Source organism: Hyperoodon ampullatus (genome assembly GCF_949752795.1).
Source record: "Hyperoodon ampullatus genome assembly, chromosome: 13".
Lineage (NCBI taxonomy): Eukaryota > Metazoa > Chordata > Mammalia > Artiodactyla > Ziphiidae > Hyperoodon > Hyperoodon ampullatus.
The window spans coordinates 39,946,675-39,972,524 of record NC_136926.1 but is presented as its reverse complement, the minus strand read 5'-3'; positions in this window follow the sequence as shown (position 1 = coordinate 39,972,524).

Below are 25,850 nucleotides of genomic sequence, written 5' to 3'. Positions count from 1 at the left end.
CAAGGTAGTAAATTATGGTTGAGAGGCTGATCTGAGCTGGGATGGAGGCCTTGCCCCTTACTGGCTGAAGGACTCCACTTCTCTGTGTTTCCATTTCCTTGTCTGTGAAATGGTGTTCTGAATACCTCACAGGATGGCTGTGTAAGTAAATGAGATAATAAATTAAGTACCTAACACTGAGCAGGCAGTTTGCAATTTAAGGATCTTTTCCTTGTCCTAAGGGACCCAAGGCATGAGAGCATCCATTTTAACACATTGGGTGGGTTTGGGGGGTCTTCTCTCGCTGTTAACTGTGTCTTTTTAGATGCCTTTGTTCAATAAATTTGCATTGAGCATCTACTACATTCTAGGCAATGTCACTAGGCCTGGCCCTGTGGCTCCAGGATCCCCTGAGAATTGAGGACTCCTGTTTGCTGTAGGCTCAGAAATCAGAGGGCTCATCATGTTGTTTGTGTAAATGAATGTGTGAGTGTACATAAAGTAAGTGAGGGCCTCAAGGCCTGTCCTATCATGTAATCATGTAGAGGGACTTTATGCTTGGCTTTGGGACTTTTTGCTGCTCAGAGCATTTTCCCCTGGACCACTGGGTTCTCACACATCTTTCAACTTACCAGAGGACCCCGTAGACATGGGAGACCTTGCTTCTGCACAGATGGTGGGACCATGCTGGGAGCACTGCTGAACACAGCAGAGGACACTGGCTCACCCTGCAGCATTATCCTAAGAAGAATGTCCTGCGAGCAGAAGGTATTGGGAACTAGATTGTTAGCCAAAGAGCTGTGGGATCCACTCTTGGAATTGCCTGGGATAAGAGACGTTCTCCCAGGCTGGCTTACATGCTGTAGCCATTTGTCATAAGAGAGAGGGATGGCCCACCCAATTCCCCTGCCCCTGCCCTCTGTGAGTCCACGCCGTCTTCCGCCTTTGTGGGGAGATCGTAGCATGCATCTCCACAACGCATTACATCATCTCCCAAAGGCAAGGGCCACTCGTCAGTTTTTGCTGGCTAAGACCTCAGGGCAGGACTTGGTGTTCTTGATATAGAACATCTGTCTGGGGAGGCACAGTTGGGAAAGAATGAGGGATTTTCTGGGAGCCCGACTGGCTCACTGAGCAAAGGCCAGGAGGCATTTGGTGAAGTAGTGAGAAGGCTGTGATATGTAAACATGATGTGGGTGTGTTTCTCAGGAGTGACTGGGAGTCTACAGAAAGGGATCACAGGCCTCCCTTCTCCTCAGGCACAGAGAGCAAGAAGGAGCTTTGTAACACATGTATGTTTATTTATTTGTTTGATTCAGTGGATAAACAGATATATATCTTACCCTGGGGTTATGAATCAGTATCCACGGATATCATCTTTTTCCCTTCACAGTTGCTATTTGTACAAAATTACTCTTTTTATAGATAGTTCCTTCCCATCAAATGCCCCAATGTCCTGAATTCAGTTTATCTATGGAATATTTTCCCAAATATGCTGATAGCAACACAAAAAGTAAATAAGCCCCCTTTTGGCTATCTGTATTTCTGTGGAGATAGAGGAGTTGTATAACAGAGTCCTATTCTCTAAAAGCAAAAAAAAAAAAAAAAAAAAAGGACACATAGTATGAAACAGCATATTCCAACTAACCTGGCTAATGAGTTTGACTTAAGCTTGTAGGAAACAAGTTAGAGGATAAGAGCTAGAACTCAGAGGAAAAGGTTAATAAAGAACTTACTTGGGACTTCTCTGGTGGTCCAGCGGTAAAGAATCCACCTTGCAATGCAGGAGACACGGGTTCGATCCCTGGTCAGGGAAATAAGATCCCACATGCCACGGGGCAAGTAAGCCCGTGTGCCACAACTACTGAGCTTGTACGTCTCAACTAGATCCTGCATGCCACAAACTACAGAGCCCAAGCGCTCTGTAACCCGCACACCACAACTACAGACCCACGCTCCCTGGAGCTGCGTGCCACAACTAGAGAAGAGAAAACCTGCTGCCAACTAGAGAGAAGCCTGAGCACCACAACAAAGAGCCCATGTGCTGCAACGAAAGATCCCGCATGCCTCAACAAAGATCCCACCTTCCGCAACTAAGACCTGATGCGGCGAAAAATAATAATAATAAAGTAAATAAATAAATAATAAATAAATCTTTAAAAAAGAAAACTAACACATTAGTATTAAAAAAGCTTAAATGGCCATTTATCAAAAATTCTGTCCTGACTTCACTAGAGTTGGAAAATCCCTGACTGTTGGTGCTCACTGGCTGGGAAAAGAGAATAGAGGGTACAAGGAAGGCAGTTGGAAAAGGTTCTTCTTCCCTCCCAGGACCTCCTGAGATAAGAGATAGAACTGATTTGAAGGTACAGTGGATTTTTTTCCCTTAAGCTCCCAACTACAAGGTAGACATGGCTACTTGGAATATTGAAAAGTATATATGCTGCCTCTATATGCACAAAAGTGCATGTGAAGGGTGTGGTCACTCTAGGTGTCTCAGGACAGCTGACCACACCTAATCATCTTTCAAGAAGTGATTCAGATGAAAGCCCTTCTTCTGACTCCTCTCCTTGGCACCCACACCAGGTAGAATCTGTCCCTTTGTGTCCCCACTTTACTCCATATATTCACACAACTTTTATCCCACCTATAATTCTGACTCCCATGTAATTCTGGTCGGGGATTGTCTGAGTTCTTTGTGTAACCATGCATCTAACACAGACCCTGCTACATAATCAAGGATGCAAGTTGAATAAATTAATTTATGTATATGCAATATACTCTCTCCATTTATACATTCATATACAACTAGAAAAGTATATCATATGTTAGAGATGTAAGGAAACATAAGCTGTACATGAGATATGTTTGTGCTTATGTTTTGAAAATAGAGTCAAAGACATACTTTAAATCATTGTTTCTCAAGAAAATATTATGATTCAACTAATATGGACTAGGTGTTTTATTTTGACACTCTCCAGATGATTCACATGTGCTGCCAGGATTACAAATCACTGATTTAAGAGGAGAAAGGTTTATTTTGGGAAAGTTAAATTTATCCATTTTTTTCTTTTATGATTAGGGATTTCTATATCTCAAAATATCTGCCTGCACCAAAGTTGTAAAGATTTCCTCCTGTTATTTTTTTTCCTAGAAGTTTTATAGTTTGGCATTTACATTTAGGTCTATGATCCATTTCAAATTAATTTTTCTACATGATGTGAGGTTGGGGCCCATGCTCATTTACATACAATGATTTACATTCAATCAGTTCCATCCACTTGAAGTGTACAATGGGTTTTGACAAACTTATATACCCACATAACCACCACCACCACAATCAAGATGCAGAACATTTCCATCAATATTCTCTCTTTCCATTGAATTACACAGGCACCTTTTTCAGAAGTCAATTGACCATATATGCAGATCCACTTTTGGACATACTATTATGTTCCATTAATCTATGTGTCCATTTTAGCACTAATGGTACATTGTCTTGATTATATGAGTTTTACAGTAAGACTTGAAATTGATCTTCAGATATTGTTGGGTTTTTTCCAAAATTGTTTTGGCTATTCTGTTTCTTTGAATTTCTGTATACATTTTATTTGATTTTTAAATTTATTTATTTGTTTATTTATTTTTGGCTGCGTTGGGTCTTCGTTGCTGCATGCGGACTTTCTCTAGTTGCCTCGACAGGGGTTACTCTTCATTGTGGTGTGCGGGCTTCTCACTGCGGTGGCTTCTCTTGTTGTGGAGCATGGGATCTAGGTTTGAGGGCTTCAGTAGTAGTGGCTTGCAGGCACTAGAGCACAGGCTCAGTAGTTGTGGCACACAGGCTTAGTTGCTCTGCGGCATGTGGGATCTTCCCGGACCAGGGCTCGAAGCCGTGTCCCCTACATTAGCAGGCAGATTCTTAACCACTGCGCCACTAAGGAAGTCCCTGTATACATTTTAGAATCAGTTTGTATTATGGTTGGGGTTGCATTGAATTTATGAATCAAGTTCAGATGAATTGATATCTTAACAATATTAAGTCTTCTTATCCATGAACATGATATATTTCTTCATTTATTTAGGTCTTCTTTAATTTCTCTAAGTAACATTTGGTAGTTTTCAGTGTAAAAGTCTTTCCTGCCTTTCATTAAGTTTATTCTTAAGCATTTTATGGGTTTTTTGGGTACTATTATAAATGAAATTGACTTGTTTTAAATAAACTTTTTAGTTTGAGATAATTGCAAATTCACATGCAACAGTAAGAAATAATACCGAGCGATCCCATGTACCCTTTACCTAAGTTTCTCTTAATGGTAACATCTTGGAAAACTATAGTACAACATTACAATCAGAATATTGACATAGATTCAGTCAAGATACAGAAAATGTCACCAAAGGATCCTTCAGGTTGCCTTTTATAGCTGTACTGATTTCTCTTCTGTCTTTATCCACTCCTTAACCCCTGGCAGTAATTAATCTGTTCCCCATTTCTATAACTTTGTTATTTTAGGAATGTTATATAAATGGAATAATAAAGTATGTAACGTTTGGGGATTGGCTTTTTTTCACTCAGCATAATGCTTTAGAGATTCATTCAGGTTGTTGTATCAATAGTTTGTTCCTTTCATTACTGAGAAACATTCCACGATATGGATTTAATTGTTTTTTTAACAATTCACTCATTGAGGAGCATCTGGGTTATTTCCCATTTGGGGCTATTACAAATAAAGTTGCTATAAACATTCATGTACAGGTTTTTGTGTGGACATAAGCCTTTATTTCTCTGGGATAAATGCTCAGGAGTGCAATTGCTGGGTTGTATGTTTCGATTTTGTTTTGTTTTTTTAAACTGTCAATCTATTTTCCAGAGTGACCATTTTACATTTCCACCAGAAATGAATGAGTGATCCCCGTTCTCTGCATTCTCACCAGCATTTGGTGTTTCACTTTTTAAACATTTTTATCCATTCTGATATGTGTATTAGTGATATCTCATTATAGTTTAATTTGCAGTTCTCTGTTGGCAAATGATGCCATCTGTATATCCTTTTCTGTGAAATGTCTCTTCATAGTTTTTGCCCATTTTCTACTTGGATTTGTTTGATTTTTTTAACTGCTGAATTTTGAGAATTTAAAAATATTTTCTAAATACTAGTCTTTTGTCACATATGTGGTTTGCAAATTTTTCCTTCCAGTCTGTCGCTTGTCTTTTCATCCTCTGAAGAGAGTCTTTCACAGAGCAAAATTTTTATATTTTGATATGCTCTAACTTAATTTTTCTTTTATGGATCATATTTTTGGCGTCGAGTCTAAGAACTCTGCCTAGCCCTAGATCCCCAAGAGCTTCTCCTATTTTTTTCCTGAGTTGGTAGATTTATGTTTTGCTTTTAAGCCTGTGATTGAGATTGTGTTAATTTTCTGTCTAAGGTGAAGACTTAGGTCAAAGTTAATTTTTTTGCCTATGTCCAATTGTTCCAGCACCATTTATTGAAAAGCTATCTTTCCTCCATGGAATTGCTTTTGCACCTTTGTCAAAAATCAGTTGGGTACATTTGTGGGGATTAATTTGGGGGTTCTCTGTTCTGTCCCATTGATCTATGTGTCTATTCCTCCACCAATACCATAGTCTTTCTTAGTATAACTATATAATACGTCTTGAAATAGAGTGGACTGAATTCTCCCACTTTATTCTTCTTTTCAAAATTATTTTAGCTCTTCTAATTCCTTTGCCCTCAATATAAATTTTATGATTTTAGGTCTTACATTGAAGTCTCTAATCCATTTTGAGTTAACTTTTGTATATATTGTAAGATAGTGATCTAACTTCATTCTTTTGCATGTGGCTGTCCAGTTTTCCTGACACTATTTATTGAAGAGATTATTCTTTTCCCCATTATATGATCTTTGCTCCTTTGTCATAATTTAGTTGGTCATATGTATGTGGGTTTACTTCTGAGCTGTCAATTCTGTTCCATTGATCTGTGTGTCTGTTTCTGTGCCAGTACCATACTGTTTTGATTACTATAGCTTTATAGTATAGTTTGAAATCAGGGAGCCTGATACCTTCAGCTTTATTCTTCTTTCTCAAAGGTATTTTGGCTATTTGGGATCTTTGGTGGTTCCTTACAAATTTTAAAATTATTTGTTCTAGTTCTGTGACATATGCCATTGGAATTATGATAGAAATTGCATTGAATCTGAAGATTGCTTTGTGGAATATGAAAATTATAACAATATTAATTCTTCCAATCCATGAACATGGAATATCTTTCTATTTATTTCTGTCTTCTTTGATTTCTTTCCTCAATGTCTTATGGTTTTCTCTGTAAGGTCTTTCCTCTCGTTGGTTAAATTTATTCCTAGGTATTTTATTCTTTTTGATACAATTGTAAATGGGATTTTCTTTTCTTAATTTCTCTGATAGTTTGTTATTAGTGTATAGAAATGCCACAGATTTCTGTATATTTATTTTGTATCCTGTGACTTTACTGAATTTATTTATTAGTTCTATTTTTTTTGTGTGTGTGATATGCGGGCCTCTCACTGTTGTGGCCTCTCCCATTGTGGAGCACAGGCTCTGGACGTGCAGGCTCAATGGCCATGGCTCACAGGCCCAGCCCCTCCACGGCATGTGGGATCTTCCCGGACCAGGGCACGAACCCGTGTCCCCTGCATCGGCAGGTGGACTATCAACCACTGTGCCACCAGGGGAGCCCAATTTATTAGTTCTATTCTTATAAATTTTGAAGTGGGGGATTAGATGATTGATTTGAGACCTATCCTCTTTTATAATCATGTATTTAGTGCTACAAATTTCACTCTCGGCACTGCTTTAGGAGTGTCCCACAAATTTTATCATGTTGTATTTTTGTTCTCATTCAATTGAAAGTATTTTTTAATTTATCTTGAAACTTCCTCTTTGATCCATGGATTATTAAATTAAATTAAATTAAAAAATTTAGATTTTTAATTCCCAAGTGTTTGGAGATTTTCCTGTTATCTTTCTGTTATTAATTAATAGCTTGATTCCATTGTGGTCAGAGAACACAGTCTTTATAAAATTTCAACTCTTCTAAATTTTTTGAGTTTTGTTTTGTGCCCAAGGAATGATCTGTCTGTTACTTAGGGACTTGAAAAGAATGTGTATTTTGCTGCTGGGTGGTATTCTATAAATGTCAATTAGATCCTGTTGTTTGATGGTGTTGTTGACTTCTTTTATATTCTTGCTAATTTTCTGTCTAGTTGTTCTATCAATTGTTGAGAGAGAAAAAAGTGTTAAAGTCTCCAACTATAACTGTGGACTTGTCTATTTCTCCTTTCTGTTTTATTGGTTTTTGCTTCACATATTTTGCAGCTCTGTTGTTTGGTGCACACACACTTAGGATTGCTATGTCTTCTTGATGAACTGATTCTTTCATCCTTGCATAATGCCCCTCTCTATCTCTGGTAATGTTCTTTGTTCTACTTTATCTGATAGTAACATAGCCACTTCTGCTTTCCTTTGATTAGCATTTGCATGGTATATCTTATTTCACTTTCAACCCCACTGTATCATTATATTTAAAATGAGTTTCTTGTAGACAGCATAGAGTTGGGTTACATTTTAAAATTTGCTACACAGTAATCAATACCTAATACAATTGACATAATATCAGTGCTTCCACCTTCCAAACCTAAAATAAAGCCACATGACTCTGCAGAACAAGTAGGCAACCTTGGAGCATATGCTCAGTATGTGAACTTCACTACAGAACATCTACCAAATCCCTCTGGATTCCTCTCTTAATAAAAGAGATACTTTCCCAAGGCCCTCTAAGACACAGAATGAAAATATCTTAGGTATAACCTAGTTATCATAATGTAGACGGCTGGTCCAAGGGATCACAAACTCAGAACTTCAAGGAAGTTCTCAATGTTAGACTTTAGAGGGTTGTGGGGAGGAGTAGAAAGCTGGATGCAGTCTCTGTCTATCTCAGTATTCTTCTTGCTCCATATCTAAGTGTGGAGCCTTACTGCCTTTCAGGGAATCCTCATGTGAATGCTCCTTGGCAGATAAAAGTGTTCTATGTGGATCCCCTCCACCTCTCTCAGTGCTCTCTTTTCTCTTCCCCTCCGCAGTCCCTGCCTCTCTTCTTATTCCTGGGGTAAGTTTGCCTTTTATTCTTATGCCATGTGTCTTCCCACAACTTCTTCTTGCCATGAAAATCTTCAAGCTTTCAGCATGGAATATGAGCCAAAATTCCCCATTTTGTAGAATAAAGACTTACCATACCTGAGAGGTTGGAAGAAAGGACGCAGGTTATTTTCACTTCAGGTAGAAAGATTTTGTAATTTTTCTGATTTTCCTTTTAAATTTCCACTAAAAAAATCAGATATCCTGCATGAATCACTTTTGGAACTTATTATATTTTTAAAAGTGTGTCTTTCTCCTTCCTGAATTTTCGTTCCACCATCCAGAAATTTTCTGCAGATTTAGCCTTGGGAAAGGCCATGCCCAACCTAACCTTGACTTTTCCCAATTCCTGTTTTGTTTCCTTTGTTGCAGAAGGTAGAGGCAACAGCAATTCCATTTCACTTAGCTTCACTCTCTGTATTTGGTACCTTCTCTTACCCTGTGCTCCTTGATAGGCTTTGTTAAACCATGCTAGATGTGCTTTGGCATTTCAGTCTACACAGTGGTTAAGTAACAATTAAAACTCCCATCTCCTGAAAAGGAGTTTTAATTGTCAAGAGGGGTATGAGACTGAGGACATGACATGAACTCCACCAACGTGGAGCTGCTGCAGAGAGATGCTGAGTTTAAGAGACCCAGTGTGAGCCCTGAAAGAGACCTCAGAAAGCCACAGTTCTTGAATTTGTAGCCAAGATCTTGAAGCGTTGTCTGCCCTGAAAGTGCCCCATTTTGCTCACTATACCCACTGGGTGTAAGCTCTAAATGACTGGACAAATTTTTACAATTCCAACCCTATTGAAGCTGCTGCCTGAGAAGGAATTGTCCAGAGGCCCCAGAAGCAGGAGAGGCAGGGAAGCAACAGAGCAAGGCTGGGAGAGCTTCAAATTGACCTCCTAGCTCTGCTGCCCTCACAGCCCCTCAGCTTTGTGCTCTCAGCTTGCTGTCAGTCTCCTTCCCTGAATCTTGAACCACATGGCCTTAGACATTTGTCTCTCTAGAACTCTAGTGTCCCACACCTTGACCTGACTCCTCTTGACTTCCCCAGAAATGGGACATCCTCCTGGCTTGAACTCAACAAACTATACTGGACCCATCTCAGGTGCTGGCCCATCACCCACTTCCCACCTGGAGAAGGGGTTCTGGACTCATATATGACATCCCTCCCAGGGATATTGTGAGGCTAAAATGAGCTAAAAGGATGTTCTTAATGGTGGAGGGAGTGGTGGTAGATGTAGTGGTTGTTAGTACTGAATAAAGAGTAACTGACCACCAACCTTCAGAGGGAAAAGCCTTGGGCCCTCTAAATTCATTAGCTCAGAACCAGATACAAATTCTTTCTCCAGGCTTGTAATGCAGGAGACTAAATGTCCCAGGAAACCTAGCTCTAGCCACAGATCTGTGTCTATAGCTCTCTAGCAGTCATTAAAAATGTTTCTGCTTATTCGGCAAGGCACATTTACTGGGGATTAGGAGAACTCATAAAACATTGCACTCTATTCAGAGTCTTATTCAGATAAACCCTCTGAAGCTTTGAAGTATCCACTTGCCAAGGATTTTTCATTACCCCTTATCCCCTTGGCAGAGGGCGTGTGTGTGTGTGTGTGTGTGTGTGTGTGTGTACACATGCAATATTTTTTTTTGAGGTCTTAGTAGATCTAAAGACCAACCCATACTACAGAGGTGGATGGGGAATATTTTTAGTTTTGGATCATCAATACAGGATATCCAAATATCCCATTTGTTGTCCCATCCCTTTCCAAGAGCATGGTGTGCTGGGAAGGACACTGGGTTGGAACTTAGAGGCTTGGCCTGTAATAGCATCTCCACCACTAACTGGTTACATGACCTTGGGCAAGTCACTCCAAGCCCTAAATTCCTCATGTATAAAGTTAAGGAATAGACAGATGAGCTCTAGGCTTCCCTTCGAAAAGTTAAAGCTCCACCTGTAACTGACTTGGTTTTTAGCTGAAGACTCAGTCACATGCAGTGTTTCCCTAACTCCCAGCAGCACCTGGGGGCTGCCTTTGGGGGATGATAGGGCATGAAAAGAAAATGACATATGATTCTTTTTCAACATGAGCCTTGGGATGTTATGCAGTCTTGTTTTTTGTGCTGTGGAGAGTGTGTGAGTAAGTGTGTATGTATCTGGGTTCCCAAGTGTACATGAACATGAACTCAGAAGACATTTTTTAGAACTGAGAGTATGTTTAGAGGTCATCAAATCCTGTGCTTTTCAAACTCTTTGTAAGCAGCAGAGTCCTTTCCTCAGTGAAACTTTATGCAGACTCTGAACATGTACAAAGGATAAGAATAGAGCTCCAGCTATGGAAGCCCAGGACCCCCTCTCTCTCTAGGTTCTTCTCCGCCCACCCACCTCCCACCTGGACCTCAGATGCTCTCTGTAGAACCCAGAGCTTTGGATGCCCAGCTGAATAGTTCACAGGGGGGCAAACTGAGGCTCAGGGAAGCAGGGACTCGCTCAGGCTCATACTCCACCTGGTGGAAAAGCTGGGGCTTTTGAATGTCTATCCAGTGATCTTTGAACACATCGTGTTATAATCACCATTATCATAAATGATTAGGTACATAATTGCAAGTGTGCCAACACCCCGACAAAGAAGAACTCTCTGAGGATGGTGGGAGTTTTAAAACTCAGTGACAGTCAAAACAGCATCTGTGTTAAGATTCAGGAAGCTCTGGGCTTATTCTCCTCTGGCTCAATACACGGATGACTCTTCCTGTGAAGACAAATATGACCTTATTTCTAAAGTGCTTTTTAAACTGAGCTATCAAAAAGTCTTGTTTAAAAATTCATTTCATGTATAAGTAAAGAAAAGAAATGGTTCAAGAAGAGGCAAAGGGAAATTTTTTCACTTGCTTGTTCAGGAAAATGTTCATGGAACCACAGCACCACTAGCAGAGTAAGCTCACAAAATCGCACAGAGAAATTTGAGGACTCCTCAGTATGGCCCTGAATGTTTCTGGGAAAATCTGTGTTGGTAATCATGATCGTATAGCTCTAGGGCCCAACTCTAGATTGCAAAATATTTCCCCTTTTGGACTTCAACTCGACCATAATTCAACAGTGTGACAAGTCAGTAGGCAGTGGACCTTGAACACGAGCGACAGGTATCTTGAGCTTGGCCAGAGCTGCCCAGGAAGCTTAGTGGCAGATCAAGTAATCATATCCTATGGCCTTCCTCTCTCACAAAAGAAACATTTGCATCGTGCAACCCAAGCATATTTCATACAAAATCCTGTTCCTATTTTTTTCTCTAAGTGCTATTTGGCAGCTTTTATCAGTTCCTAATATATCGTCCTGGTCACAAACAAACCTCCCGGGTCCACTTTGTAAGCAAGCAAGTCGCAGACTATTCGAGCTGGAATTGGCCTCAGAAGTCATCGAATCCAATCCTGTCATTTCCTAGTAAAGGAGTCAGAGATAGAGAGGAGGAAGTGACCTGACCAGAGTCACACAACAAGTCAGTAGCAGAGCTGGGGCATGAGCACAGCTGCTGCCCTGATTTCAAGGACTTTTCCACGATTCTGTGCCACTTTTAAGTTAGCCACAATACAACGAGGTGAGGTCTTTTCTACCTGCGTCACTGGTGTGGTATTTGCAGTCTGATCACAGAGATGTATTGAGGACCTCGGGAAACCCCTCAATAGGCTGGCAGTCTGGAGAGGAAGACAGATATTGAACAAACAATAGCAAATGATTAGGTACATAGTTGCAAGTGTGCAAATACCTCTGTGAAGAAGGATCAGCTGCTATGGGAGTGTTATCTCTGGGGCTGATAGGGGCTGTTTATGTACAGGGTCCAATCTGATTGGTTGGTCCTGTGACTTAGCAGTTGAGTATGTTGAATCTTACCTTTGGTTATCTCCCAAAGGTGGCTTCCATAATGTGTGGGTTGCTTAACCACTTGATTCTGCTCCTCTTTGTTTCTTCTGCCTGACAAGTCTACCTCCAGGAAGACAGGTACTGCGAAAAGAACTAAGATCTGTACAAACGACCTTACTCTGTCACATAGCTACACATGGAGTAGTAAAGTGGACACTGGAATTATCCGTGAGTCCTGTGTGTTTGTGGTTTTCCCAGGACAGGGCATGTCGGATACTGGAATCCTGGTATCCCAGTAATACAGTTCAAAAATTGCTTACATTTATACTGAAACTAAAGCAGTGATTTCAAATTGAACACCAACCTAAATTTTGAATAGTAACCCTCCTCCTCTTCAACCCCGACCAACATTTTAATATGCCATTCCTGCTATAATTTCTGCAAATGCAGCCTCTGCAGAGTTAGAAATCCTACCATGAATTTTTCTGGAAAATAAGCTGTCATGCCTAAATTCCTTGTCATTCCAGAAATATATAAAGAAGCTACAGTTAAAGGAAATTCCTACACACTGGGCTTCACATTGAAGGGTTAATCACAGAACATTTTTCTAAATCAAGAAGGTTTGAGCTTAGGGACTGGATTAGCACCTGGAGTTGCTCTCAGCTTGATCCACCCTCCTCTGTGTCTCTTCCCAGCTCGCTTTCCATCCTGGGATTCTTCCCTTCCTCCTTCTTTTCCATCATGTTCATGTGGTTCCCCTGAACGCTTTCCTCATTTTTCCTTAGTGCCCAAGTTTGTTCAAATTTTCTTCTTCCCCAATAACTCCCTCCTGGTTTTCCTGGCTTTCTCTAAGCCCTGCATCTTCATGGGTGGCCCTATTGCCTCTCCTTCCACTTGCCAGTGTTTTCCTCCCCTCTCTTCCCCCTCCCCTAATTGTAAGAGCTACACAAAAGCTGGGACTAGTGAGTAGAAGGGGAGAGAGTGAAGCTGCTTGTCCCGGCATTTCCTTCCCCTGGCTGGGTAAGTACCTCAGGGAAAGGGCGCTGGGCTTGCCTGGCAGAGGACAATGTGTCCAAAGCAAGTTGGCTTTGAGTCAGCGTTCAGTTTTGGTCAGCACTCTCTCTCAGTTGAGAAATTGGGCCAAGTTTGGCCAAAGGCCCATTCAAAGTCCAGTTCTGGAATATGTGTCTATTCTTTCTCTCCATCTACTTTCCCCAGAGAGCCCAGGAGGCCAGACAAGCTGTTCCCACAATGGGACCTCATCAGGGTAGCTTGACATCACTTTTCCTCTCCAGGAAAAGAACTAGAGTTGAACTTTCCTTTAAACAGATCCAATATAGATTTAGAATTAGAGAATAATATCTCTTTTTACAAAAAGTTTTATCATGGAAGTGTTTTCAGTAGAACACAGCTATGTTACACTTAAGACATGATTCAATTTACAAATGCTTCTAAGCTACTTTCAGCAATATAGTCATTGCATAAAGTAAGACAAACTATAAAAGCGAATCATCATCCAGCCAGGAGAAGACAAACAACCTGACATGATCACTTTGCTCTTGTCCTAAACTTCTACCTCATACTGTCTTCATTTCTTTCTGCTATCTTTTCCTGTTCTTCCCACATGTCTGACGTGGAACCACAAAATGTTACCAATGCACTGGAATGTAGTAAAATAAGCATTCAATATGTATTATAAAAATCACCTGACTTGAATTATACATCCAAATGAATATTGTCCCCTAAAGTGACTACTTTATCGCTATGATGCTGCTATACTTAAAACCCCATTTTGGAATTTATCTCTTTGAATTGCTTTGGAATTACATCCAGATCCAGTTTATGAGCCAAAATTATAGACTCATAGAGAGAGGCCTTAAAAATCATCTGGTGCATCCCTTGATTTTATAAACAAAGAAACTGAGCCCGTAGAGTTTGTGCATTTGTTTTTTTCCTCCTACATCAAGAAGATGTTAACTCACTCTTTCTTAGAATAAATCCAAAAATGACTTCACTGCTCATCCATTAGTCATTTCATCAGCAAACTCAAATGTCTTCGTTATGCCTGCAGACATTACAGTATAAGAATTACCGTCTGTTAAAGACAGACTATGCCAATACCTGTACCAGTCACTTATCACAACAAAAACAGACACCTGGGATATGTAATGTGCAGTTTATGGAGGAGGAACACAAACTTTGTGAATCAGAAGTGACTTGCTCAGTAAGAGGCGGCCGTGGTGGAACTTGGATCCAGGTCTCCTAGCCTTCAAAGCTTGTGCGCTTTTCACGATTCTATGGTGCACGAAGGAAAGCTGAGAAGTCCTTTGTTTTCAGAATGTTAGAAACTGTCAGACATTGTCATTATGAAAACTAAAAAAGCTTACAATTTTACACAGAGCATTTCCCACAAACCACATACATACCCACATATGCACACACAGTTCACAAAAGTTTATAAAATGTTAGAGCTAGACAAGAAATTGAAGAGAAACCCTTATTTTTAAAGTAAAAAGAGGAATGGTTAGGGAGTTTGGGATTGACATGTACACATATTTAAAATGGATAATCAACAAGGACCCACTGTATAGCACAGGGAACTCTGCTCAATATTATGAAACAACCTAAATGGGAAAAGAATTTGAAAAAGAATTGTTATATGTATATGTACAACTGAATCACTTTGCTGGTGCACCTGAAACTAACACAACGTTCTTAATCAACTCTACTCCAATATAAAATAAAAAGTTAAAAAAAAAAAAGACTGAGGTCTAGAGAGATCTCAAACTTTGTCTGGAGCCCCATCAGTAGCAAGTCCAGGCCCGGAGCTTCCCCCATTGTGGCCCACTGAGGACTCTCAGCCCTGCCCTTGCCCTCAGGGGCAACAACCTGGAGGTGTGGAGACTTCAGGACACCACCTCAACCATTGTGTGTCATCGACCCTTTCTGATAAATCATTCTCATGTGGTGGAAAAGTTTCTCCAAGACAACTCTTTTCAACACACCTAAATATTGCCTAACTTCTAAAGCTGGTAGTCCGTGTCTAGATCTTCCCATCAACATGACTGGTGCACAGGAGAACTCACTCTGAGTACCTATCATTCTGGAAGATTTTTTTTTTAATCACACAAAAGAAAACAGAGAAGAACACAAAGGGTCCTAAAAATATCACCTTTCTAGCCAGCTTCTTTTATGAATTAGGGCACTGAAGGAGGGAGCAGCTTGCCCAAGTCAAAGCAGTTAGTTAAGGGCTGATCCAAAGCCTGATGATAACTCTTTCCAACTCCCCGCTCACTCCTTTCTGCTCTGCCACTAAGTTGCTTCTCACGCCTCATGCATCTGAGCAGAAAGGGCCTTTACTGCCATGACTGGAATTCCTCTAGGCTGCTGTTAAAAATCAAGTCCACCCTGCAAGAGCAAAAAATTGCTGTCCTGTCAGAGCTCCAGATAAGATTTTGCCTTTTTGGGGTGTGAGCACAGCCAGAGCAGACCTAACATGGCCAAGCAGATGAAAGCCACATTTTAGGGACAGCCTGCATTATTTGCTATCATGACTCACATTGTATAAGAAGAGAATTTTGGTGGTCCAGAAGGACATCAAATTTCATCCACCAACGTTTGCTATGGAGTTTCTCTTCTGCAAGCTTGAATCAATAATCTTCTGGTTGATATGCTATTTGTTGAGGTTAGGCTCTGTGGGTAGCCTGAGCAAGCCACCATGAGGAACAGTAAAGAAGAGGGTGGACCTCATGTGTCTTCAAGAGGCCTAGAGTGACTTGATTTTGTGTTATCTTCTCTTGCAACGGATAGCCAGCTGTCTGAGGGCCGGGACCATGCCTGAATCAACTGTGTGCCCATCACCTGGCACAGGATGTGTGGATGGGTCACACTAAATATTCGCTGAGTAAGTAGATGGAATTGACCTATGAGATAAGAGATTGAACAAGTGGAATAGCAATATGAGGGGCTTCAAGTCTTTCCTCTAAACATTATACTGACAACAAGTGCTATTAGAGGTCAGAAGAATGCGGGCAAAGATGCTTCTTGGAAGCATAGGAACTAAACCGGGCTCAGAAAGATGGCTCAAGTGTAGTCAGTATTAGAAGAAAAGGTCGCTGCATTTCAGGCAGAGAAAAACAGTGAGAGCAAGTGAACGTACATGGAAATTAATGGAGTGGTAGAGAAAGCTTGAACATCTCCATCTGGCTGTCCTAGACAGTTTCCTTCAAATCAATGTGTTCAGAAATGAATGCTTCACATTTCATTTCAAACCACTCCCTGCCCCAATCAGTAACCCTATAGTCTAAGCCAGAAACCTTGAGTTCATTTCTCTTTCCATCCCAACTAGTCAGTCATTAAGTTGAGATGTTTCTGCCTTACGAATCTCAGTTTTATTTCCTTCTCTCCATGTGAACATTCATGGCCTCAGCTCAAACTGTCACTTTGCCATACTTCTCTAACTGGAGTCTGTGCCTCCAGACTGGTCCTGCCCAATCATCTGTATGACAATATGCTTACCAAGACCTTTTCTCCTTCCAAAAATGTTGTAAAAATCACTATACCATAAGAGATAGTGCATCATGGGAATATATGCATATAGATATTCTTTATATAAATGTAGATATGTATGAACAGGCATACCTCATTTTGTTGCATTTCACTTTATTGCACTTTACAGATACTGTGTTTTTTTACAGATTGAAAGTCTGTGGCAACTCAGCATCAAGGAAGTCTATCAGTGCCATTTCTGCAACAGCCTTTGCTCACTTTGTGTCTCTGTGTCACATTTTGGTAATTCTTGCAATATTTCAAACGTTTTCATTGTTACTATATTTGTTATGATGATCTGTGCTCAGCGATCTTTGATGTTACTATTGTAATTGTTTAGGCATTTTTTAGCAGTAAATTATCTTTCAATTAAAGTATGTACATTTTTAGACATAATGCTATTGCACACTTAATAGACTATTGTATAGTATAAACATAACTTTTATATGCACTGGGAAGCAAAAAATTAGTATGACTTGCTTTATTGTGATATTCACTTTATTGCTGTGGTCTGGAACCAAACCTGCAATATCTCTGAGGTATGCCTGTGTATCTATGTGTGTGTGCATGTATAAATATGTGTGTGTATGTATATATCAGGGGATCAGGGGAAATAGAAAATAAGAATGAATAAGACAAAGCCAAATAAAAATTTAGGACACAAATGTATGCCTTAAAGTTCTACATGGGAGCTAGTATCTACTCCCGTGGATACTATACAAAGCACTACTATATGTAAAATGAAGTAGTTTTCTGTATTTGTATATTTTGCTATAACAAGGGAGCTAAGGATAATGTTCACTGAGAACATTTTGAAAAATAATCAATTGACTCAAATTTTATTTCTTGGTCTTTGGCTGTTTAAATGATGATTTTGAAAGATTAAACTTATACTGTTGGTATTGTGTAGTGTGTGGACCAAAATTGCCTGTAATAAAGTTTTTTTTAAAAAATGCAATATTGGGCTTCCCTGGTGGCGCAGTGGTTGAGAGTCCGCCTGCCGATGCAGGGGACACGGGTTCGTGCCCCGCTCCGGGAAGATCCCACATGCCGCGGAGCAGCTGGGCCCGTGAGCCATGGCCGCTGAGCCTGCGCATCCAGAGCCTGTGCTCCGCAATGGGAGAAGCCACAACAGTGAGAAGCCCGTGTACCGCAAAAATAAAATAAAATAAAATAAATAAAAATGCAATATTGATCTGTATACTACACAATACCATATAGTATAGACTGGTTCATACACTAGAACGTCGGCTCTAATCTCCTAGTTGCCGATAAAAAGAAGAGAATACATTGAGTGATCTGATTTGCATTGTCAATAAGTTTCCTTAAAACTCATGCTCTCTGTTAAAGAGAAGCAAAACATTTTTTTAGCAATAAGCTATGCGAAGAATGTTTCTCTTGAGACCTCTTAAGGGAGACATTGCCTGATGTAGCAGACAAGACCTCAATAACATCCTTAGAGCAAACATGACAGTAAATTTCATATTAAAAATGCTATCTCTTTTACAAACTGAGAACATAACACCAAAATACAATTTAAGATACAATTTTGCAGTGGATTTAAACAATTCAGACCAACTCTGTTGCTCCAAGATGGACTTTCTTGACCCAGGGCCAGGGGAGGAGTGGGGAGGTCCAGATTATTTGGAGGATTGTAGGAATGGCAAATGCTTTAGGAAACACTTTACAAATATTAGTTTGTACAATTGACTTCCTGTTAAAATTTGGGCTTATGCTAAAAGAAAAGGAAGAAAATTACTATATTTCACATAACCTAAGCTATTTTAAAATATTCACAGAAGAAAAGACTAGGAAAAGATACACCAATATGTCAACAGTGGAACTCTAGGTTGCCAGTGTATATATAACTTTTTTCCTCATTGTTATTTATAGTTTTCTGTACATTTTAACAGGATTACTTTGGCTTCTGTGTTGAGAATAGAATGGAGGTTGGGAGGGGAGGAGACCAGAAGGGTGACCAGTCAGGAAACTTCTTATTGGCTCCATTTTCGGAAACAAGGGAAATGGATATGAAATAAATTTAAAAACAGCAACAACAAAATACCATATACTTGTAATCTCAGCAATTTTAAAATATGGATAGAAAAAAGACTGGAAGAATGTCTTCCCAAAAGTTGTTAATATTTACCTCTGCAAAGAAGAGGTTATGTGTAATTTTTTTCCTATTATTGATTATGCTTTGGTACACTTTCCAAAGTTTCTACAATGTATATGTGTTAGTTTCATCATTCAAAAGAGTGAGAAAATCAATTTCCTCAGAAGACAATTCTGGGACTATTCTAACATAATAAGGGAGAATGATGCATCTAAAACGTACCATGTTACTCCTGAGGAGAAAAAAAAAATCCATTTGGTGACTTCCCATTGCCTATGGGATAAAAGACAGGTTCCCTAGAGTGAGTTATGAGGCCCTTTATGACCCTTGTTTGTTCTCCAACTCCTCACTTCTCTCTTTGGCCACACCAGACTCCCCGTGGCTCTTCAGGGCTTTCAGCCTTTACTCATGCTCTGTTCTTTTCGTAGAGCACCCTCCTCTGCCTTTCTCCCTCCTCCTCTGGAAGCCAATCCTCCTCACGGAGCCAGTCCTTCATGACTCAGCTTCCAAGAGAACATCCCCTCTCCAGAAAGCCTGCTTAGACCCCACAGGTTAGTTTCCATGCAGAGCACTTGTGTAGCCCCTGCCATGTTGAATTTAAATCCTATCTACCTGTCTGTCTCCCCACAAGTGAACCATTTGTGTCATTCATCTTTGCTTATACTGGCACGAGCATCGTTGGCTGTCACAGAGGTTTTCTGTAACCTTTCTCACACAGTAGAGTCTAAGAGGATCAAACGATTCTTCCAGGTTCTTCCTGAGACAGCCTTTGCCGTATCCTGTGAAAAGACAATGTCTGACTAATGATCAAAATCTTTTGTGATGAGAATGTGGTGGATCCTATGAGGGGTCTTTTCCCAATCCTACCACTGTCCTCCCATGTCCTTAGATACTGTATGTGAACTCATAAAATCCTGAAGCTCGTCCAACTCCTGCATTTGATTGAGAGACACTTAATGTCCAGAGGATTGGTTTGCCCTGGGCCCAGAGCTTGGGGGAGGGTGGGTGGGGAGGGGGGGCTGTCTTTTGTGTCCTTCAAGCCCAGTGCATCAGGGCTAGGCAGGCAGTTCTATACGACATTACATGTTTTTATTTGTTCTGAATACAGCTTTCAAATATTAGCTTTCCTCTTAGCGTCAAGTCTCTTTGTCATCACTGAAGGACCAATTTCCAATTTTATCCAAAGTTTCCTCTGGTGGCAAAGCAAAGGAACACTCTGCTTTGTGTTCACCAGATCCCATCCCCCCATCTTCCTGGGCCCACAGCTAGACTTCATCACCCAGGCTTCCTTGCAGTTAGGTGTAGCCATGTGACTGAGTTCTGGCCAATGACATGGGAGTGGGCATGAAGAACATCACTTCCAAGCCTGGCCCATACCAACCTCCCATGGATGTCTCATCATTCTTTCTTCCTCCATCTTCCAGTGGGATGCCAACATCCAGGATAATTTGAGAAGTTACATGTTAAATACAGCAGAGCTTCCCTCAGCCCACATACCTAAATGATAGCCAATTAGACTGTGTCCGGACAAGAAATAAACTCTTGTGTTAAGCCTCAGAAATTTTAGATTCGTTAACAGTACTTAGAGCTACTTTAACTTTTATACTAAGACACATTTTCCGTGCCCTGAGTGATGAAAAGTACATAGAATGAAGTGTTTAACTTGACCTCTTTTTTTTTTTCATAAGTAGAACATTATCTTTATTGGGAAGGATTTTTTTTTTTAATTAGAGTATAGTTCCTTTACAATGTTGTGCTAGTTTCTGCTGTACAGCAAAGTGAATCAGCTATACATATACATATATCCCCTCTTCCTTGGATCTCCTCCCCATTTAGGTCACCACAGAGCATTGAGTAGAGTTCCCTGTGCTATACAGTCTGTTCTTATTAGTTATCTGTTTTATATGTAGTAGTGTATATATGTCAATCCCAACTCCCAATCCATCCCACCTCCCCTTCCCCCCTGGTATCCATACGTTTGTTCTCTACAAACGTAACTTGACCTCTTTATGAAGCGATCACCTTGGACCGTCACAGTTCCTCCAGGAGAGAGAATGGTAAATCTTCCTCAATGAAACATTTAGTGTATGAATCTAGAAGAAAAATTCATTGTTACTTGCTAGGTATATGCCCACTCTTGGCTGCAAAGATGTTTTTCTTCATTCTAGAACTGGAGTTGGCAACATTTTTAAAAATACAGATAGTAAATATTTTTGACTTTGTGGGCCACATATAGTCTCTGTCACCTGTTCTTCTTTGTTTGATTTCTTTTTCTTTATTTTTATTTATTTATTTATTTTTGGCTGCATCAGTTCTTAGTTGCAGCATGCGGGATCTTTTGTTGTAGCATGCGGGCTCCAGAGTGCGGGGGCTCTGTAGTTTGCGGCACGCGGGCTCTCTCTCATTGAGGCGCGCAAGCTCAGTAGTTGTGATGCCCGGGCTTAGTTGCCCCACGGCATGTGGGATCTTAGTTCTCTGACCAGAGATCGAACCCACATCCCCTGCATTGGAAGGTGGATTCTTTACCACTGGACCGCCGGGGAAGTCCCTGTTTGATTTTTTTATTAACAATTCTTTACAAAGATACATTTCTTTCAAATTTTCAGTATGTTCATAATGTTTATAATAAAATATTGGGGAAAAAAAGATAACAACCATTCCTATGTGAGCCTTACAGAAATGGGCTGCAAGCCAGATTTCGCCCAGAGGTCATGGTTTGCCAGCTCCTCACCAGGCTTGAATTAGACCAGTGGGTCTCAGCCAGGGATGATCTGAACCCCGACAGGACATGTGGTAATATCTGAAGATACTTTTGATTGTCATGATTGGAAGGGGTGCAGCTGGCATCCAGTGAGTAGAGGCCAGGGATGGTGCTAAACATCTTATAATGCATAGGACAACTCCTGCCACAGAGAATATTCTGGTCCAAAATGTCAATAGTGCATAGGTTGAAAACCCTGGAGTAGAGGAATGAGTTCCCTCCTTTGTCAATAATGGGAAAGACTCTAGGGGCCTGTCACAGGGATCTGCAGAATCCCCTGGACCTGACCCAGGCCAGGGAAGCCCCGTCTGGAACAACACTGATCTTTGGTCAGACAGCAGGAAACCCAGGGATGGGTATCATCTGAGGACGGAATGGGCTCTGGGTTCCAGAAAGGTGGAATCCCCTGAAGGAGAGATACAAGTGAAGGTCACCATGGTGTCATCAAATTATCTGCAATAGAGAAGAGACCTGTTCCTGGAATAAAAGCATCTCTAGCCCAAATCATGGAGACTTGGTTGGAGGTGGTGACCAGGTTCTGCCCTGCCCTGGACTTTATCCTCCTCTTTTTTCAAGCTTTACTGAGATATAATTAGAGGAAGGATAAATGATAAAGTTGCCTTTTACTTTTCTCTTTGTAAGAATGGAACTGAATGTTTAATGAGCTACTATTTTATGCTAGACACTCACCTTCAGGGATGGGGCTTTCAACCTGAGTATCTGAGATTTCCACTTCACTCAGCTCCTTACACTCCATGGGGAGTCCATCTTTTTCCTCCATAAGAAGAATCCTGATATTGAAAAACTCACTGAGCTTTGGTGACTAAGTTTTAGGACAGGCATTCAAAGATCTCTCAAATTCAATCACCAAAACTCCAAGGGAACTTGGTTGGAAGTTCTCTTCCTGACTGCTAAACCTTTCAGCTTTTGGTAGAGATAAGTGTGGACTACTTCAAAGGAACCATTCATTCATCTCCTAGAGATGAATTAAGTACCTATCAGTGCCAAGCAGGTTGGTATAGGGAAGGCAGAAATTCAAACAAACAAACAAATGAAAGAATGCTTTGGTTCGGAAGGATGACAAATGAATCAACAATTACAAGTCAGGGTGATGGGTGTAGGTAGCCGTGACTTCAGCGTGCTACTGGAACCATAGAACAGGCTGAGGGGCGAGACGTGGGAGGAGGTGCTTGGGATTTTCCCAGAAGAAATGAAAGCTGAGCTGGACCCTTTGTTTTTCTCCCCTCTTCTTCTTTATTGATTTATTGATTTATCCTGGACTTCTCAATATGGATTCCTTCCTCAATCAAACTTGTACTTAACTATAACTTCCCTCAAAGGAGTTCCTTATTCAAAGAAAGGAAGGGAGGAAGGGAGGGGGGAAGGAAGGAAGGGAGGGAGGGAACCCATGGCAGACGCTGTCGGGTCTCTGCCTGTGTATCCTTGGCTCCCGCCATTCCCTTGCACATTGGCAGCACTGCACGCACCGGCACCTCTCTGCCTCAGAGCCTTTTCTGGCTAAAGGAGTCTGCTGAGCCTGCATGCGGAGCAAGGCTGGAAGTGCCTGGTAGCTGAGAACCCCTGGAACAACCCTCAGCCAATGGCAAAACGGAGTTGGTGGATCAATATCCCAGCCACTAGATATCCCCAGAAAGCTAGAGCTCTGGATGCATCCTACACTGTTCCTCGGTGCCCACAGCAGTAACTGCCCTTCAGCACACCCACCCTGTCTTGGCTTCCCTCCCCACTCCCCTGCTGGTGCTCCCCAAGACCACCTCCCAGATCACCTTCTCCCACTCAAATGCCGGTCTCAGGTTGGCTTCCAGCTGAAGACAAAGCATGTGCCAAGTAACACATAATTGCCTCATTCCTGGGGTTCAACCGGGGTTGGGGGGGCACCCTTAGTAAGAGCGTTCCTGCATCTACATAAAAGTTATTTTTGCTCTTCAAGAAAACTCATGCAGTTGCAAATGCCCTGATGAGTTTGGGGACTACCCTGAAACCCAAGGTCACAGACAGGCTCTCTGAAGCATGTAGACTAACATTTTGTGGGTCTTATTCCTTTCACCATATCAAATGTCCCATTAAAAAAGACCTTTCTAATTGAAAATGCCACATTGAAAATGAGGCTCTGTAGTGAATCACTCTTTAAATTTTTTTCACGATTAAGTTAATTTGTTGTAAAGGTGTGCTTTTTTGCGAGAATTTTTAGTAAAGTCTCGTAACTCCTAAATCTAATGTGTTTAATGTAAGCCATTTGTTTAACAAGAGAAAAAAGACTGTATTTGATAGTCTGTAAATAAACTGCCCTAAAAATCCAAAAAACAAACAAACAAACAAACAAACAAACAAGCAAAAAAAAAAAAGCAAGGTCACAGGGCTTCCCTGGTGGCACAGTGGTTAAGAATCCGCCTGCCAATGCAGGGGACATGGGTTCGAGCCCTGGTCCGGGAAGATCCCACACGCTGCGGAGCAACTAAGCCCGTGCGCCACAACTACTGAGCCTGCGCTGTAGAGTCCGCGAGCCACAACTACTGAAGCCCTCGCACCTAGAGCATGTGCTCCGCAACAAGAGAAGCCACCGCAGTGAGAAGCCTGTACATCCCAACGAAGCACAGCCCCTGCTCGCCGTAACTGGAGAAAGCCCGCACACAGCAATGAAGACCCAACACAGCCAAAAATAAATAAATAAATTAATTAAATAAAATTAAAAAAACGAGGTCACAGACAGGGAAGTTCTTCTGGGGACAGTGGCGCTGGTGTGAGGGTCCAGGTAGCCTGTTGCCACTGCTCTACTGACTTTCACAGTTGGGGGCAGACTCAGAAGCTGTCCTTGAGACATGACTGATGTGATGGGGTGTCCCGGTTGGTCCTTCCTAATCCAGCATCATGGCATATAATTCAGACATGACCAGCAATGATGGGTCAAATCTACAAGTTCTGATGTCCCCACTGCAGACCAAAAACCATTTACGGATAGTTTTGGAATCCATGATATATTTGTGAGTGTGTACGTACATAACGTGTGTGTCTGTGTCTGGTGGGAGGCGTCTATGTATCTAACAATGTTTTAATTAAGCTGATGTTCAAATTAGCTTGTATTCTCAGAGGCTCCAGGAGATGCAGCTTATGGAGTAGCAGATGATGGGCGAAAGACAGTCCACGACTAAAACGTCACATGGGATAAATGCCAAAGCAGAGGTCCCACCCTGGGAGAGTTATGAATTGACTGCACCCCTTCTCATCTCCACCCCCTCAATCATTGTTGATGGGCAGAGGGAAACCATTTTCTGCCATCTGGTTTTTGCAAAAGTCAGGCGGTAAGCTCCCTGGGACAGGGATCTTATCTTGTGTAGTTCAAGAATGAGCACACGGCTGTGTACACTCAACAAGCCCTATTAGTACTGAATGCAATCATAAAAATAGCCCAAACATGGATATTTGATAACGCCCCTGCGGTCAGTCTTAGTCATCGTGTCCGAAGGGCACTGGGTTCCCCAGGCCAGTGCCTTGTGTCTTACAGAAAGCACCTTGGCTGATAAGGCAGCGGACTATTGTGGAAATCACACAGTAGTTCCCAGGATCCTGGAAAAACAGCAGTTCAATCACAACTTTTTTTTTTCTTGGTGTTTGACTTTGGCACTGAGTTCTTTTCAATGAGAACTATGCCAAACATCTTGTCCAAACCCTTCTACTCAGCAAGTATGCGAACAAGCTCTCTGTAGCATGCCAGGGGCCGGGGTGTCGGGGGAGGGTTCTGGTGGGAGGCTGGGAGGTGCAGCACTCTTTCTCTGCAGGCAGCAGCCAGCTCCAGGGCATCTGGAAGCGGGACACGGGCTGAGCAGCACCGAGTGTACAGCACAGTAAGGGCCTGCCCAGCTCAGGCAGCACTGGGGTGCATCTCTGCCTCCAGGGCCCCAGGCCAGGCCCGCTGGTGATTTTCAGGGTTGGCCGTCACTAGGGTTTCCTCCCCCAAGAAAAGCACACAGACGTTAGGGGAATGTCTCATTGTTGGGGCATCTGGAGCTGAATTCTCCTCCAGGACCAGCTATGAAATCACTGGAGCCCAGCAGGAGAAAGCTCATGGGACAAGGGTGTGCTTGCATGTAAATATACAAACGTGCAGGCGATCACGTGTTCACAGAGAGCCAGGATGGCCGTGGGATGGACCCAGCGGTCTGTGTCTGGAAGCAGACCTTGCACACAGGATTTCCTAGGGAAGACGTTCCTCTCCTGAGCGAGTAAATCATTTTCCCAGGCTCTGAGAAACAGCAGGAGGCAGGGCCCGCGGGATGCCGGGCCTGCACCAGGGCAGGGATGAGCGTCCCCCAAGACAAGCCATCCCAGTTCCCAGCCAGCTTCTGGGGCTCCAAACCTCTGCACCAAGGCTGTCCATCTCCCACTACAGGAAAATCATCTTTTTTCATTC